General features: G+C 42.4%; 1 protein-coding gene and 1 non-coding gene across 4 annotated transcripts in view; both read left to right on the forward strand.

Annotated features, from left to right (window-relative positions):
- LOC115226566 (chromatin target of PRMT1 protein) overlaps positions 1 to 16,253 on the forward strand; it is an 85,784-nt gene that overhangs the window by 6,325 nt on the left and 63,206 nt on the right. The gene's annotated exons all lie outside the window — the stretch shown is intronic.
- LOC115226816 lies at positions 7,872 to 7,990 on the forward strand. The gene has a single exon (XR_003883029.1). It is a non-coding gene; the product is annotated as a 5S ribosomal RNA (ribosomal RNA).

A 16,253-nucleotide genomic window follows, 5' to 3' on the forward strand; every position in this document is an offset into this window, starting at 1 on the left:
CCATGTAGATATCTCTCTCGTTGGCTTATACATTCTTATATGCGTACGTAATACAGTAAGGTGTGATTTGGCTGCTATTTCTAGCATCTAGCTTCTGTGTACAGGTTTTTTTCCTTTGGCTCATAAGAAAGCAAGATGCAATTTGAGTGAGATTTGACTGCTATTTCCAGCAGATCTGACTACTACGTAGATGTCTTTCTTTATGGCAGTGAACTGGCAGAAGAATGCTTCGCGATATTTCTTTCGACTCGTTGCGTTCTGAGTTTCAACAAATTCCGTCGAAGTCGATTTTGCCTTTTATCACTTTCGTGGTCGATGAATCGGGCGGGGGGTCAGTGTAATGGACTAACCCCCTAGCCCCACTCCCGACTCCCCCTCCAAAATTTCAAGGCCTTATGTCTAAAGTAAAAAAAGGATTATTATTGTTATAAATTTTCTTTTCGTGCCAGATACGGTTAAAGAATGTTTGAGGGGGCTTTAAAGAAATTATCTTTTGAAAGTAAGGGAGAGATAGATCGGGGGTCAGTGTTATAGACTAACCCCTAGCTCCACTCCACCTCAAAAATTTCAGGCCTTATGTCTAAAGTAAAAAAAAGGATTATTATTGTTATAAATTTTCTTTTCGTGCCAGATACGGTTAAAGAATGTTTGAGGGGGCTTTAAAGAAATTATCTTTTGAAAGTAAGGGAGAGATAGATCGGGGGTCAGTGTAATAGACTAACCCCTAGCTCCACTCCACCTCAAAAATTTCAGGCCTTATGTCTAAAGTAAAAAAAGGATTATTATTGTTATAAATTTTCTTTTCGTGCCAGATACGGTTAAAGAATGTTTGAGGGGGCTTTAAAGAAATTATCTTTTGAAAGTAAGGGAGAGATAGATCGGGGGTCAGTGTAATAGACTAACCCCTAGCTCCACTCCACCTCAAAAATTTCAGGCCTTATGTCTAAAGTAAAAAAAAGGATTATTATTGTTATAAATTTTCTCTTTCGTGCCAGATACGGTTAAAGAATGTTTGAGGGGGCTTTAAAGAAATTATCTTTTGAAAGGAAGGGAGAGATAGATAGAGAGAGATTATGCGGAGATGTACAGAAAAACGATGCCAGCATCCCTCTACACTGCGTGTCTGAATACCATATATAGGCTTTGAGACTCGAAAAAAAAAACAACAAACATGTTCTCATACACACAGACACACACACACAGGTGTAAGGTGCGATGAGCAGGTATTTTTTCTTTACGTCAGACGTTGCGTTTTTTTTTACGTTTCGTTTTAGTCCGCGATACCTGTCCGAGAGACTAACAGGCCTTAAAAAAAAAACCTCATTACGAAAAGCGTGCCAATCGTGGCCGTTCGTTTGTGTTTTATTCATATGTTTGTTTGGTTCTGTAGTCAGCCCTGAACTAAGCTTAATGTGGCGAGCTGGCAGAAACGTTAGCACGCCGGGTGAAATGCGCAGCCGTATTTCGTCTACCGTTACGTTCTGAGTTCAAATTCCACCGAGGTCGACTTTGCCTTTCATCCTTTCGGGGTCGATAAATTAAGTACCAGTTACGCACTGGGATTGATATAATCGACTTAATCCATTTGTCTGTCCTTGTTTGTCCCCTCTGTGTTTAGCCCCTTGTGGGCAATAAAGAAATAAGAAACGTTAGCACGCCGGGCGAAATGCGTAGCTGTATTTCGTCTACCGTTACGTTCTGAGTTCAAATTCCACCGAGGTCGACTTTGCCTTTCATCCTTTCGGGGTCGATAAATTAAGTACCAGTTACGCACTGGGATTGATATAATCGACTTAATCCATTTGTCTGTCCTTGTTTGTCCCCTCTGTGTTTAGCCCCTTGTGGGCAATAAAGAAATAAGAAACGTTAGCACGCCGGGCGAAATGCGTAGCCGTATTTCGTCTGCCGTTACGTTCTGCGTTCAAATTCCGCCGAGGTCGACTTTGCCTTTCATCCGTTCGGGGTCGATTAAATAAGTACCAGTTACGCATTGGGGTCGATATAATCGACTTAATCCGTTTGTCTGTCCTTGTTTGTCCTCCGTGTTTAGCCCCTTGTGGGTAGTAAAGAAATAGGTACTTCTTCCAGATTTTCGTTCTGAGTCGACCTTTGCCTTTCATTATTTTGGGGGTCCAATGTAATCGACTGTGTTCCCCCCTACTTCCCGTTCAAATCTTCAAGCCTTGCACCTGTATTTGAAGAGGATGGGGAGGAATTGAATTTGTAACCTGCGTAATTGTATAGAATAGCGTCGGAAATTGTCTTGTCGGTCGAAAAACTGCAATTTCTTTGGATTTTTGTTTTAAATACCACAAAATATAAATTCTAATGAAAGGTATGCCAACCGAGGCCATTTAAAAAAAAATACCCCCAATTTTTTTTTTGTTTTTAGATATTATAATCTATTCCGAACTACGTTCTTAATGTGAAGGCATAGTCTGGGTAATCCTGTAGAATAGCGTCGAAAATTATCTAGCCTATCAAAAATTCCGCAGTTTCTTTGGATGTCTGTTGTTAACATCGGGGATTACAATAATAGATTTTATAAAAAGCGGGCCGGCCGTGACCATTAAAAATAAAAAATTCTGTCTTTTACTCAGCTACGAACAACACTTTATTTAGTCGATGAAAAGACTGTAATTTCTTACATTTTGGATGTTTTAAATATCGGAGATTAAGATTCTGCAAAAATGGAAATCATAAAGTCAGTTATTTGACAGAAGTTTCGCTCCTGTAATTTTCGTTCTGTTGAAGGCGAAATGCTTTGCGGTATTTCTTCTGCCGTTACGTTCTGAGTTCAAATTCCGTCGAGATCGACTTTGCCTTTCATCCTTTCGGGGTCGATAAATTAAGTACCAGTTACGCACTAGGGGTCAATATAATCGACTTAATCCGTTTGTCTGTCCTTGTTTGTCCTCTCTGTGTTTAGCCCCTTGTGGGTAGTAAAGAAATAGGTATTTCATCTGCCGCTACGTTCTGAGTTCAAATTCCGTCGAGGTCGATTTTGCATTTCATCCTTTCGGGGTCGATAAATTAAATACCAGTTGCGCACTGGGGTCGATATAATCGACTTAATCCGTTTGTCTGTCCTTGTTTGTCCTCTCTATGTTTAGCCCCTTGTGGGTAGTAAAGAAATAGGTATTTCGTCTGCCGTTACGTTCTGAGTTCAAATTCCGTCGAGGTCGATTTTGCATTTCATCCTTTCGGGGTCGATTAAATAAATACCAGTTACGCACTGGGGTCGATATAATCGACTTAATCCGTTTGTCTGTCCTTGTTTGTCCTCTCTATGTTTAGCCCCTTGTGGGTAGTAAAGAAATAGGTATTTCGTCTGCCGCTACGTTCTGAGTTCAAATTCCGTCGAGGTCGACTTTGCCTTTCATCCTTTCGGGGTCGATAAATTAAGTACCAGTTGCGCACTGGGGATCGATGTAATCGACTTAATCCGTTTGTCTGTCCTTGTTTGTCCTCTCTGTGTTTAGCCCCTTGGGGGTAGTAAAGAAATAGAAATAGGTATTTCTTCTGCTGTTACGTTCTGAGTTTAAATTCCGCCGGGATCGATAAATTAAGTACCTGTTGCGTACTGGGGTCGATCTAATCTCGACTGGTCCCCTCCCCCCAAAATTTCAGGCCTTGTGCCTAGAGTAGAAAAGAATTTTCGTTCTACTGAAAAATGTACAAAAAGAAAAAAAAGAACATAATTTTTAGACTCAGACATAGCTCAGGTAAGAAATTTGCTTCCCAACTACACAGTTCTGGGTTCAGTCCCACTGCTTGGCACCTTGGGCAGGTATCTTCTACTATAGCCTAGGGTTTACCAAAGCCTTTTGAGTTTGGTAGATGGAAATCATTTGTGTATATATCTGAAAGCACGTGGCCTAGTGGTCAGGGCATTCGCTCACGGTCATAAGGTCATGAGTTCAATTCCTGGCGGCGTGTTGTGTCCTTGAGCAAGATACTAGTTCATGTGGCTTCAGTTCACTCAACTGGCAAAAGTGAGTTGTTTCTTTATTCGAAAGGGCCAGCCGTGTCACATTTTGTGTCATGCTGAATCACACTGAGGACTATGTTAAGGGTACACGTGTCTGTGGAGTACTCAGCCACTTGCACATTAATTTCAGATCAACTGGAACCCTCAGCATTGTAACTGATAGAGTGCCAGTTATGGGCATAGACACATTGAAACTCCGACGTCTGGCAGCTGACTCGGCAGACACCCATAAAATTATCAACCATCGTACAAACAATAACTCTGAGCACCTTTTCAAACTCCACCTGTCTAACACCCGTGGACATATTTACAAAGTCAGAAAACAGCACAGCTCCCATGACTGTCGGAAACATTTTTTCACGCTGAGAGTTGCTGAAGCATGGAACAAACTGCCAGCATCAGTTGTTAGTTGTCGGAGCACTGCATCCTTCAAACCTTCCATGCTTCCTGAGATTCGCCAACACTACACCTGATTTTCTCCCCTCCATACACACGCAAGCATGTATCTGACTCATACACTGTTCACTTCCCAGACATTTGTACATTACTGCATATGCAGACACCCATAAAATTATCAACCATCTTACAAACTATAACTCTGAGCACCTTTTCAAACTCCATCTGTCTAACACCCGTGGACATATTTACAAAGTCAGAAAACAGCACAGCTCCCATGACTTTAGGAAACATTTTTTCATGCTAAGAGTTGCTGAAGCATGGAACAAACTGCCAGCATCAGTTGTTAGTTGTCGGAGCACTGCATCCTTCAAAACTTCCATGCTTCCTGAGATTCGCCAACACTACACCTGATTTTCTCCCCTCCATACACACGCAAGCATGTATCTGACTCATACACTGTTCACTTCCCAGACATTTGTACATTACTGCATATGCAGACACCCATAAAATTATCAACCATCTTACAAACTATAACTCTGAGCACCTTTTCAAACTCCAACTGTCTAACACCCGTGGGCATATTTACAAAGTCAGAAAACAGCACAGCTCCCATGACTTTAGGAAACATTTTTTCATGCTAAGAGTTGCTGAAGCATGGAACAAACTGCCAGCATCAGTTGTTAGTTGTCGGAGCACTGCATCCTTCAAAACTTCCATGCTTCCTGAGATTCGCCAACACTACACCTGATTTTCTCCCCTCCATACACACACAAGCATGTATCTGACTCATACATTGTTCGCTTTCCAGACACTTGTACATTACTGCATATGCTTTATACTCACTTTTTGACAAGTTGTGGTGCACCTGAGCACTGTATACAATAATTTCATTATTATTATTATAATATATATATATAAACGACCTATTCTTACATCAGTGTATAATCGACATAAAGGATGGTTTAAAGCTCTCTTCAGCTGCATGCAATTGTTATACCAAAGGTTTGGATTTTTCATAATGTGGTGTAAACCTTTGGTATAACAATTACATGCAGCTGAAGAGAGCTTTAAACCATCCTTTATGTCGATGACTGGCACCCGGCAGTTGCCAGGACCACTGGACTGACTCCTGTGCACGTGGCAAGTAAAGAAACACCGTTTCGACCCTGTACTTGAGGAGACCCATTGAGTCAAGTACACCAACATCAAAAATCAATGGAAACTGCAGCTGTAATCCCTGTACCGGAGGCATGTAAAAAGCAGCATCCGACCGTGGCTGATGCCAGCGCTGCCTAGACTGGCTTCCATGCCGGTGGCACGTAAAAAGCACCAATCCGATCGTGGCCGTTGCCAGCCTCGCCTGGCACGTAAAAAGCACCAAACTGATCGTGGCCGTTGCCAGCCTCGCCTGGCACGTAAAAAGCACCCACTACACTCACGGAGTGGTTGGTGTTAAGAAGGGCATCCAGCTGTAGAAACTCTGCCAGATCAGACTGGAGCCTGGTGCAGCCTTCTAGCTTCCTAGATCCCCGGTCGAACTGTCCAACCCATGCTAGCATGGAGAACGGACGTTAAACGATGATGATGATGATGATAACACTGATGTAAGAATAGGTCGTTTATAAAGCTTGAAACACGTGTACCGCAACATCCTTTGTGTTCTGTTTTTGATTTCATTTTATACACATACCCTCTCATCTCTGCTACTAGCCGGTGTATACAGGTGCTTACACTTATCAAGTATTCACACCAAATTTATTGTACCTACCTAATATATATATATATATATATATATATATATATATATATATATATATTTAATAATAATAATATTAAGGAATGGCCTTGATAGGCCATTTGACCCACTAGAAAGAGCAGCTAAACTGAAACCGCTAAATAGTTGTAATTCAGAAACCAAAGGAAAATAAAAATAAAAACATTTACCCTTATCATCTTTGGACTATGCATAGTTTCAACATACATATTGGCAAACCAATTTAATTAAATTAAATTAAATCTGTTTGCCACTGGTCTGTCTCGTCAGCAAAGAAGCCAGGGAAATATATATCCACGAGGCGACAGTATCAACGCCTTGAGAATATATATTCTAAATTTTCAAAATCTACCGTCACCGCGCCAACTTGAATTTTCTTGAATTCTTGAATTTTTTGTTACCCTGATATTGATTAATATATATATATATATATATACATTGGCGTTAGGAAGGGCATCCAGCCATAGAAACATTGCCAGATCAGACTGGGCCTGGTGCAGCCTTCTGGCTTCCCAGACCCCAGTTGCACCGTCCAACCCATGCCAGCATGGAAAGCGGACGCTAAACAATGATGATGATACATATATATATATCTGTGTGTGCATGTGTCTTTGTGTTTGCCACTCCCACTTGATAACCAGTGTTGGTTTGTTTACATTCCCATAACTTAGCTGTTTGGCAAAAGAGACTGATAGGATAAGTACCCCATTCAAAAAAAATATATATATATACTGATGTCAATTCATTTGAATAAAAAACATTTGAGGGATGGCCACAGTCCAGTGACTTAAACTAGTAAAAGCTAAAAGGTAATTGCTGAAGTATAGAGTGTAGATTGAATTATCTCAAACGTTAAGAGAAAGAAATGTAACTTTTTCCTGCAATAAATTCATCTAAACCAACCCTTTTCATTGACACTTAACATAGCTACTGTGGGTCCTCAATTTACTATTTCATTTGTGTAGACCCTTAGAAATCTTATATGGACCCTGGTTGAGAAGCACTGAGTTAAACCCTTCAAGGTGGTGCCTCTGCATAGCCACAATCCAGTAACTGATTTTGCAATAAATACATCTAAACCAACCCTTTTCATTGACACTTAACATAGCTACTGTGGGTCCTCAATTTACTATTTCATTTGTGTAGACCCTTAGAAATCTTATATGGACCCTGGTTGAGAAGCACTGAGTTAAACCCTTCAAGGTGGTGCCTCTGCATAGCCACAATCCAGTAACTGATTTTGCAATAAATACATCTAAACCAACCCTTTTCATTGACCACTTAACATAGCTACTGTGGGTCCCCAATTTACTATTTCACTTGTGTGGACCCTTAAAAATCTTATATGGACCCCCAGGTGTCATGTGGACCCTGGTTGAGAAGCACTGAGTTAAGCCCTTCAAGGTGGTGCCTCAGCATAGCCACAATCCAGTAACTGATTTTGCAATAAATACATCTAAACCAACCCTTTTCATTGACACTTAACATAGCTACTGTGGGTCCCCAATTTACTATTTCACTTGTGTGGACCCTTAAAAATCTTATATGGACCCTGGTTGAGAACCACTGAGTTAAACCCTTCAAGGTGGTGCCTCAGCATAGCCACAATCCAGTAACTGATTTTGCAATAAATACATCTAAACCAACCCTTTTCATTGACACTTAACATAGCTACTGTGGGTCCCCAATTTACTATTTCATTTGTGTGCTTACGGCCATATCACGTTGAAAGCACCGGTTCTCGTCTGATCACCGAAGTTAAGCAACGTTGAGCCTAGTCAGTACTTAGATGAGTGACCGCTTGGGAAACCTAGGTGCAGTAAGCGTAACACATAAGTGGAGGCACATGGCCTAGTGGTAAGAGCAGCGGACTCGCAGTTGAGGGATCATGGGTTCGAATCTCAGACCGAGCGATGTGTGTGCCTATGAGCGAAATACGTAAGCTCCACGCGGCTCCAGCAGAAGGTAATGGCAAAACTTCTGCTGACTCTTTTGCCACAACTTTCTCTCACTCTTTCCTCCTGCATCTTGCAGCTGACCTGCGACGGACCGGCGTCCCATCCAGGTGGGGAACCTATACACCAAGGAAACCGGGAAACCGGCCCTTATGAACCAGGCATGGCTCGGGAAGGAACAAATTTCATTTGTGTAGACCAGTGGTTTTCAACCAGGGTTCCGCCAGTACAGTCCAGGGGTTCCGCAAGAAGTTGCAAAACTGCTAAAATCGGCAGTAATTTTTAATTCTCCTGTGCAGATATGTGTGCATTAGACTATTAAATTATTGCACAGGGGTTCCTCGAGCCAGTGGAATGTTTCCTTGGGGTTCCGCTCCAGCAAAAAGATTGAAAAGCACTGGTCTAACTAGTGTCTAACTGACTGTATCTAACTCAGTGGTTTTCAACCAGGGTTCCGCCAGTACAGTCCAGGGGTTCTACAAGAAGTTGCAAAACTGCTAAAATCGGCAGTAATTTTTAATTCTCCTGTGCAGTTATGCGTGCATAAGACTATTAAATTATTGCACAGGGGTTCCTCGAGCCAGTGGAATGTTTCCTTGGGGTTCGGCTCCAGCAAAAAGTTTGAAAAGCACTGGTGTAGACTCTTAAAAATATCTTATATGTACCCAGGTTGGCAACCACTGAGTAAAGCCCTTGAAGGTGCTGCCCCAGCATGGCCACAGTCCAGTGACTGAAATAAATAAAAGGAAATAAATCTTGATGATATTTTTAGAAACCTGTTATAAAGATGGAAACATTCTTCTCCCTTCCTACTGAAGGGAGAGGCTACACAGATTTGTAGCCAGAGGTGGTTTGGGGATACAGCTGTCACCATATAGACTGGAAGTGTCAGTGGTGATGATGGGGCCCTGTTTAGCTCCCAAAGGAGCTTTCTATTGTAGATGACTAATACCAACTGGGCCGCCATGATAGTCGCTGTTTAACTATCTGCTCTGATTGATAAGTCTTTTAATCAGTCAGAATGAAGGACATGTGATGCCTCTTCACTTCTTTCCACAAGGTCTTCAAGCAAACTCTGCTGCCCACATAGATGTTCTGAATACAGTGGTTAAGCCATGGATCGATAATGTATGCAACGGAAGACCTTACGTGTTTCAACAAGACTCAGCACCATCGTAATACAGGAATAGATGACGGGAAACTTTCATGCGCAGGAGTGGCTGTGTGGTAAGTAGCTCGTTTACCAACCACATGGTTCCGGGTTCAGTCCCACTGCGTGGCACCTTGGGCAAGTGTCTTCTGCTATAGCCTCGGGCCAACCAAAGCCTTGTGAGTGGATTTGGTGGACGGAAACTGAAAGAAGCCCATCGTATATATATATATATGTATGTGTGTTTGTGTGTCTGTGTTTGTCTCCCTAGCATTGCTTGACAACCGATGCTGGTGTGTTTACGTTGCCGTCACTTAGCGGTTCGGCAAAAGAGACCGATAGAATAAGTACTGGGCTTAGAAAGAATAAGTCCTGGAGTCGAGTTGCTCAACTAAAAGACGGTGCTCCAGCATGGCCGCAGTCTAAGTAAAAGAGAGAGTAAAAAAGAGATATAACCCCCAACATTTGGCCTCCTAGCTCCCCAGATCTCAATCCACTGGATTACTATGTAGGGCGTGTCTTCTTCTTCTTCTTCTTCTTCTTCTTCTTCTTCTTCTTCTTACAGCATCCACCCGGGGTGGGTTGAGCTGGCTTCATTCATCCTCAATGCTGCGTCTCTCACAAATAATTTTTAGACTCAGACGTGGCTCAGGTAAGAAGTTTGCTTCTCAACCACACAGTTCTGGGTTCAGTCCCACTGCTTGGCACCTTGCGCAGGTATCTTCTATAGTCTCGGGTCCACTGAAGCCTTGTGAATTTGGTAGATGGAAATCATTTACTCTTTTACTTGTTTCAGTCATTTGACTGCGGCCATGCTGGAGCACCGCCTTTAATCGAGCAACTCGACCCCAGGACTTATTCTTTTGTAAGCCCAGTACTTATTCTATTGATCTCTTTTGCCGAACCACTAAGTAACGGGGACGTAAACACACCAGCATCGGTTGTCAAGTAATGCTAGGGGGACAAACACACACACGCATATATATTTATATATACATATATACGATGGGCTTCTTTCAGTTTCCGCCTACCAAATCCACTCACAAGGCTTTGGTCAGCCTGAGGCTATAGAAGACATTTGCCCAAGGTGCCACGCAGTGGGACTGAACCCGGAACCATGTGGTTGGTAAGCAAGCTACTTACCACACAGCCAAGGCACGTGACCTAGTGGTTAGGGCATTTGCTCGTGATCATAAGGAATACTCTGATGGATAAGTTGTTTAATCAAAGGCATTTCCGGCCATGGCTAACGCATAAATTTAGGAATATCTATTACTTCAATTTTCCAATGTGTCTTCCTCTTGAGACAATGAAGCATGAATTGAGGGAAACTTAGCTGCTGCTTTTTGCAGGTCGATCAACAAGCTACAGGCTCCCTCCTTGGCTTGTTGCCCAACATTGTTAAGAAACATTGGCGCAGATTGGAAGGTTTTATTTTGTTTTCTTTTTTTACCTAGGTGCAGGAGTGGCTGTGTGGTAAGTAGCTTGTTTACCAACCTCATGGTTCCGGGTTCAGTCCCACTGCATGGCATCTTGGGCAAGTGTCTTCTGCTATAGCCTCGGGCCGACCAAAGCCTTGTGAGTGGATTTGGTAGACGGAAGCTGAAAGAAGCCCGTCGTATATATGTATATATATATATATATATGCATCAGTGTGTTTGTCCCCCTAGCATTGCTTGACAACCGATGCTGGTTTGTTTATGTCCCCGTTACTTAGCGGTTCGGCAAAAAAAAGACCGATAGAATAAGTACTGGGCTTACAAAAAGAATAAGTCCCGGGGTCGATTTGCTCAACTAAAAGGCGGTGCTCCAGCATGGCCGCAGTCAAATGACTGAAACAAGTAGAAGAGTAAAGACCATCTGTGTAAACACATTTAAAAAAAGAAAAAACTTTTACAGTCTGTCGGCCCATTTGATGCCATACCAGTCAATGGTTACTGCTGTAATGAGCTGAGGGTTTTGTTTTTATTAGACAGATGGTTGCAAATTGTGAAACGGGAGGATGTTTACATAAACAAGGTGCAGACATAGCTGTGTGGTTGAAAAAATTAGCTTCACAGCTATGAGGTGCATTCCAGAAGTTTTGAGACTTTTTCAGTAGAGACATTTATTAATTTCAAACTGTGGCTGTGTGGTAAGTAGCTTGCTTACGAACCACATGGTTCCGGGTTCAGTCCCACTGCGTGGCACCTTGGGCAAGTGTCTTCTACTATAGCCTCGGGCCGACCAAAGCCTTGTGAGTGGATTTGGTAGACGGAAACTGAAAGAAGCCCGTCGTATATATGTATATATATATATATATATATATATACTTTATTCAAAGCAGCAGAAAATTCAACAAAACCTGTTACTCTGAGTTTCCCATTGCCGTTCGTCGGCAAAACCTGTTACTCTGAGTTTCCCATTGCCGTTCGTCGGCAAAACCTGTTACTCTGAGTTTCCCGTTGCCGTTCGTCGGACAGTTTTTGCGAGCAAAAACTGTCTGACGAACGGCAACGGGAAACTCAGAGTAACAGGTTTTGTTGAATTTTCTGCTGCTTTGAATAAAGCATATTACTCTACCACTGGTATTTGAGTACTCTTTTTTTCCACCTTGTTTCACATTTATGTGTTTACTCCGGTATATATATATATATATATATATATATAATATATATATATATATGTATGTGCGTGTTTGTCCCCCCAACATCACTTGACAACCGATGCTGGTGTGTTTATGTCCCCGTAACTTAGGGGTTCGGCAAAAGAGACCAATAGAATAAGTCCTGGGGTCGATTTGCTCGGCTAAAGGCGGTGCTCCAGCATGGCCACAGTCAAATGACTGAAACAAGTAGAAGAGTAAAAGAGTGTAGAAAATAAATAATTCTATTTTTTGGGGTTGATATTTAATGCCATTACAGAAATAACAGCGCTTGAAATGAGTAAAAGATAAGGAGTATAATTATATCTGGGTTGAGAGTTGGTCCTGGATCAGCCATTGCTTGAAATCAGTAGTGTACTCAGGAGTACATGTGTGTATATGTCTTAACTTCCAGCTATTGTTGTCTGTGGAGGTGGGCTTGGTGTTGAAAGGATTGCCAAGAATCTGGTACATCTTTCACCATCAGTCAGGCAGCTTAGCTTGCTAGCGGCTTGTTTGCTAATTGATATTCAGCAAGGTAGCTCTGGGGTTGGCTGGGTAGGTGATGTACACTTTCGCACAGACAATGAGCTTATTGTAATACCGAGCAGGGTAGTATTGGGCTAGGAGCTAGCAGAAACGTTAGCCGTATTTCGTCTGCTGTTACGTTCTGAGTTCAAATTCCGCCGAGGTCGACTGAGCCTTTCATCCTTTCGGGGTCGATAAATTAAGTACCAGTTACATACTGGGGTCGATATAATCGACTTAATCCCTTTGTCTGTCCTTGTTTGTCCCCTCTGTGTTTATCCCCTTGTGGGTAGTAAAGAAATAGGTATTTTGTCTGCCGTTACATTCTGAGTTCAAATTCCGCCGAGGTCGACTTTGCCTTTCATCCTTTCAGGGTCAATAAATTAAGTACCAGTTATGCACTGGGGTCGATATAATTGACTTAATCCCTTTGTCCCCTCTGTGGGTAGTAAAGAAATAGGCATATATATATGTGAAGGTACATGGCTCAGTGGTTAGAGCGTTGTGCTTACAATCGTGAGTTTGCGAGTTCGAATCCCTGATCGGGCTGCATGTTGTGTTCTTGAGCAAGACACTTTAATTCACGTTGCTCCAGTTTACTCAGATGTAGAAGTGAGTTGCGACGACACAGGTGTCAAGCTGTATCGGCCCCTTTGCCTTTCCTTTGGATAACACTGGGGCCATGGAGAGGGCAGGCTGGTATGTATGGGCGACTGCTGGTCTTCCATAAACAACCTTGCCCGGACTTGTGCCTGGGAGGGTAACTTTCTAGGTGCAATCCCATGGTCAGTCATGACCGAAGGGGGTCTCAGTATATATATACAGGGTGCTTAAGGTATTTGAGGACAGTTATATATGTACACAAAAATGACTCTTAGAAACACTCGAGCGTGGCAGTTACTAGCGTCGCCTGATTGGCGTCTGTGTCGGTGACACGTAAAAGCACCAACAGATCGTGGCCGTTTGTCAGCCTCCCCTGGCACCTGTGCCGGTGGCACGTAAAAAGCACCCACTACACCCTTAGAGTGGTTGGCGTTAGGAAGGGCATCCAGCTGTAGAAACATTGCCAGATAAGACTGGAGCCTGGTGCAGCCTCCATGGCTTACCAGACCCCGGTTGAACCGTCCAACACATGCTAGCATGGAAAGCAGATGTTAAACGATGATGATGATGATGATGAAACAGACAATAATACCTTCTTACTGAAAAAAGTTTTGATTATCAATAGGCGCAGGAGTGGCTGTGTGGTAAGTAGCTTGCTAACCAACCACATGGTTCCGGGTTCAGTCCCACTGCGTGGCATCTTGGGCAAGTGTCTTCTGCTATAGCCCCGGGCCGACCAATGCCTTGTGAGTGGATTTGGTAGACGGAAACTGAAAGAAGCCTGTCGTATATATGTATATGTATATATATGTTTGTGTGTCTGTGTTTGTCCCCCTAGCATTGCTTGACAACCGATGCTGGTGTGTTTACGTCCCCGTTACTTAGCGGTTCGGCAAAAGAGACCGATAGAATAAGTACTGGGCTTACAAAAGAATAAGTCCCAGGGTCGATTTGCTCGACTAAAGGCAGTGCTCTAGCATGGCCCCAGTCAAATGACTGAAACAAGTAAAACAAGTAAAAAAAAACAAGCTTCAATAACGGCTTTTATGCGATGTCTGAATCCCCTGCATGCTAGGATCAAGGGATCTGTGTTCATATTGGACCTTACTCTGACTATGGAGGCTTTTAGGGATCCTTTGGTGTTTTGAGGGTGCTCATTAATCTCTTTCTCAACTACACGCCCTACATGGACAACGAAAAACCTCGCTGATGACAGTCAAGGCTGATCTGGAACCCAACCTAGGCCCCTACATGGACAACGAAAAACCTGGCTGATGACAGTCAAGGCTGATCTGGAACCCAACCTAGGCCCCCATATCTACGGCGTTCGCCGCTGGAATAAGGAGTCGTTGGAAATCACGTGGTCGTTAGCCTAAAATCGCCAGGCCTGGTCGGCGTTTGTGAGAGATGCAGCATTGAGGATGGATGAAGCCAGCTCAACCCACCCCGGGTGAATGTTGTAAGAAGAAGAAGAAGAAGACACGCCCTACATAGTAGTCCAGTGGGTTGAGATCTGGGGAGCTAGGAGGCCAAATGTTGGGGGTTATGTGGTCATGAAAGTTTTCCTGTAGTCTTGTGTGATGGTGCTGAGTTTTGTTGAAAAACATAAGGTCTTCCGTTGCATACATTGTCGATCCATGGCTTAACCACTGTATTCAGAACATCTATGTGGGCAGCAGAGTTTGCTTGGAAGACCTTGTGAAAAGAAGTGAAGAGGCATCACATGTCCTTCATTATTGACAGCCCCTACAAAACCATGACAGTTTTTTTTTCTTAATTGTTATCCTTAAATTAATTTAACAATTAAGAAAAAAAAAACGAAAGGCTAAAACTCAAAACAAAAACAAAACGAATAATTTTAGACACACACGTAACAATTAAATTAATTTAACAATTAAGAAAAAAAAAAAACGAAAGGCTAAAATTTAGGTTGAGGGTTAGGATTAGTGACAGGATGTCTCAGTTTTAGACGCAGCAAATGATTTTAGCTAAATAGATGCAATCGATTGGTTAAAATTCGAAAAATTAAACTACGTTAAACTTACAAATCACAATTTTCTCAAGAAAGCCAAGAGAAAAAAATGTTTTATTTTGACACATTCTACCAGTATACGAAGTTTAAAAGTGTTTAGTTAACTAGAAATTGTGTTGAAAACTGCCGTTCAAAAGGAGACAATTTCATACGACACCGCTACGGAAAATGGGATTTTTCTCACGGTATCAAATGAAAATGTCACCCATAATTATGGCCCTAGTATCGATCTATTGCATTTCAATCTATTTTAGATTTAGGGTTAGGGGAAGGGTATCTTTTTTTTCTTCACAAATGTAAATAAATAGGTGCAGGAGTGGCTGTGTGGTAAGTAGCTTGCTAACCAACCACATGGTTCCTGGTTCAGTCCCACTGCGTGGCATCTTGGGCAAGTGTCTTCTGCTATAGCCCCGGGCTGACCAATGCCTTGTGAGTGGATTTGGTAGAGGGAAACTGAAAGAAGCCTGTCGTATATATGTATATATATTATATATATGTGTGTGTTTGTGTGTCTGTGTTTGTCCCCCAAGCATTGCTTGACAACCGATGCTGGTGTATTTACGTCCCCGTTACTTAGCGGTTCGGCAAAAAAGACCGATAGAATAAGTACTGGGCTTAGAAAGAATAAGTCCTGGGGTCGATTTGCTCGACCAAAGGCGGTGCTCCAGCATGGCCGCAGTCAAATGACTGAAACAAGTAAAAGAGTAAAGAGTAAGAGTAAACCCAATCTGTTTCTTAAACGAGGAACATATTCATTATGCACAGAATGTTATTTACCTAAACGGAGGTCAGCGATTGGGTAAAATTGCCGAAATGCTCGAAATTAAAGTCGAAATATCTTACAAACTATAGAATTTTCTCAATAAAGCCAAGAGAAAAAGATGTTTTATAAACACATTCTACCAGTATACGAAGTTTAAAAGTGTTTAGTTACCTAGAAATTATGTTGTGAGGGCGCGTGGCTTAGTGGTTAGGGCTCATGATCGTAAGGTTGTGAGTTCGATTCCCGGCGACGCGTTGTGTCCTTGAGCAAGACACTTTATTTCACGTTGCTCCAGTCCACTCAGCTGGCAAAAATGAGTTGTACTTGTATTTCAAAGGGTCAGCCTTGTCACTCTCTGTTTCACGCTGATTATCCCCGAGAACTACGTTAAGGGTACACGTGTCTGTGGAATGCTCAGCCATTTGCACGTTAATT

This window comes from Octopus sinensis, linkage group LG30 (genome assembly GCF_006345805.1).
Source record: "Octopus sinensis linkage group LG30, ASM634580v1, whole genome shotgun sequence".
Classification (NCBI taxonomy): Eukaryota; Metazoa; Mollusca; class Cephalopoda; order Octopoda; family Octopodidae; genus Octopus; species Octopus sinensis.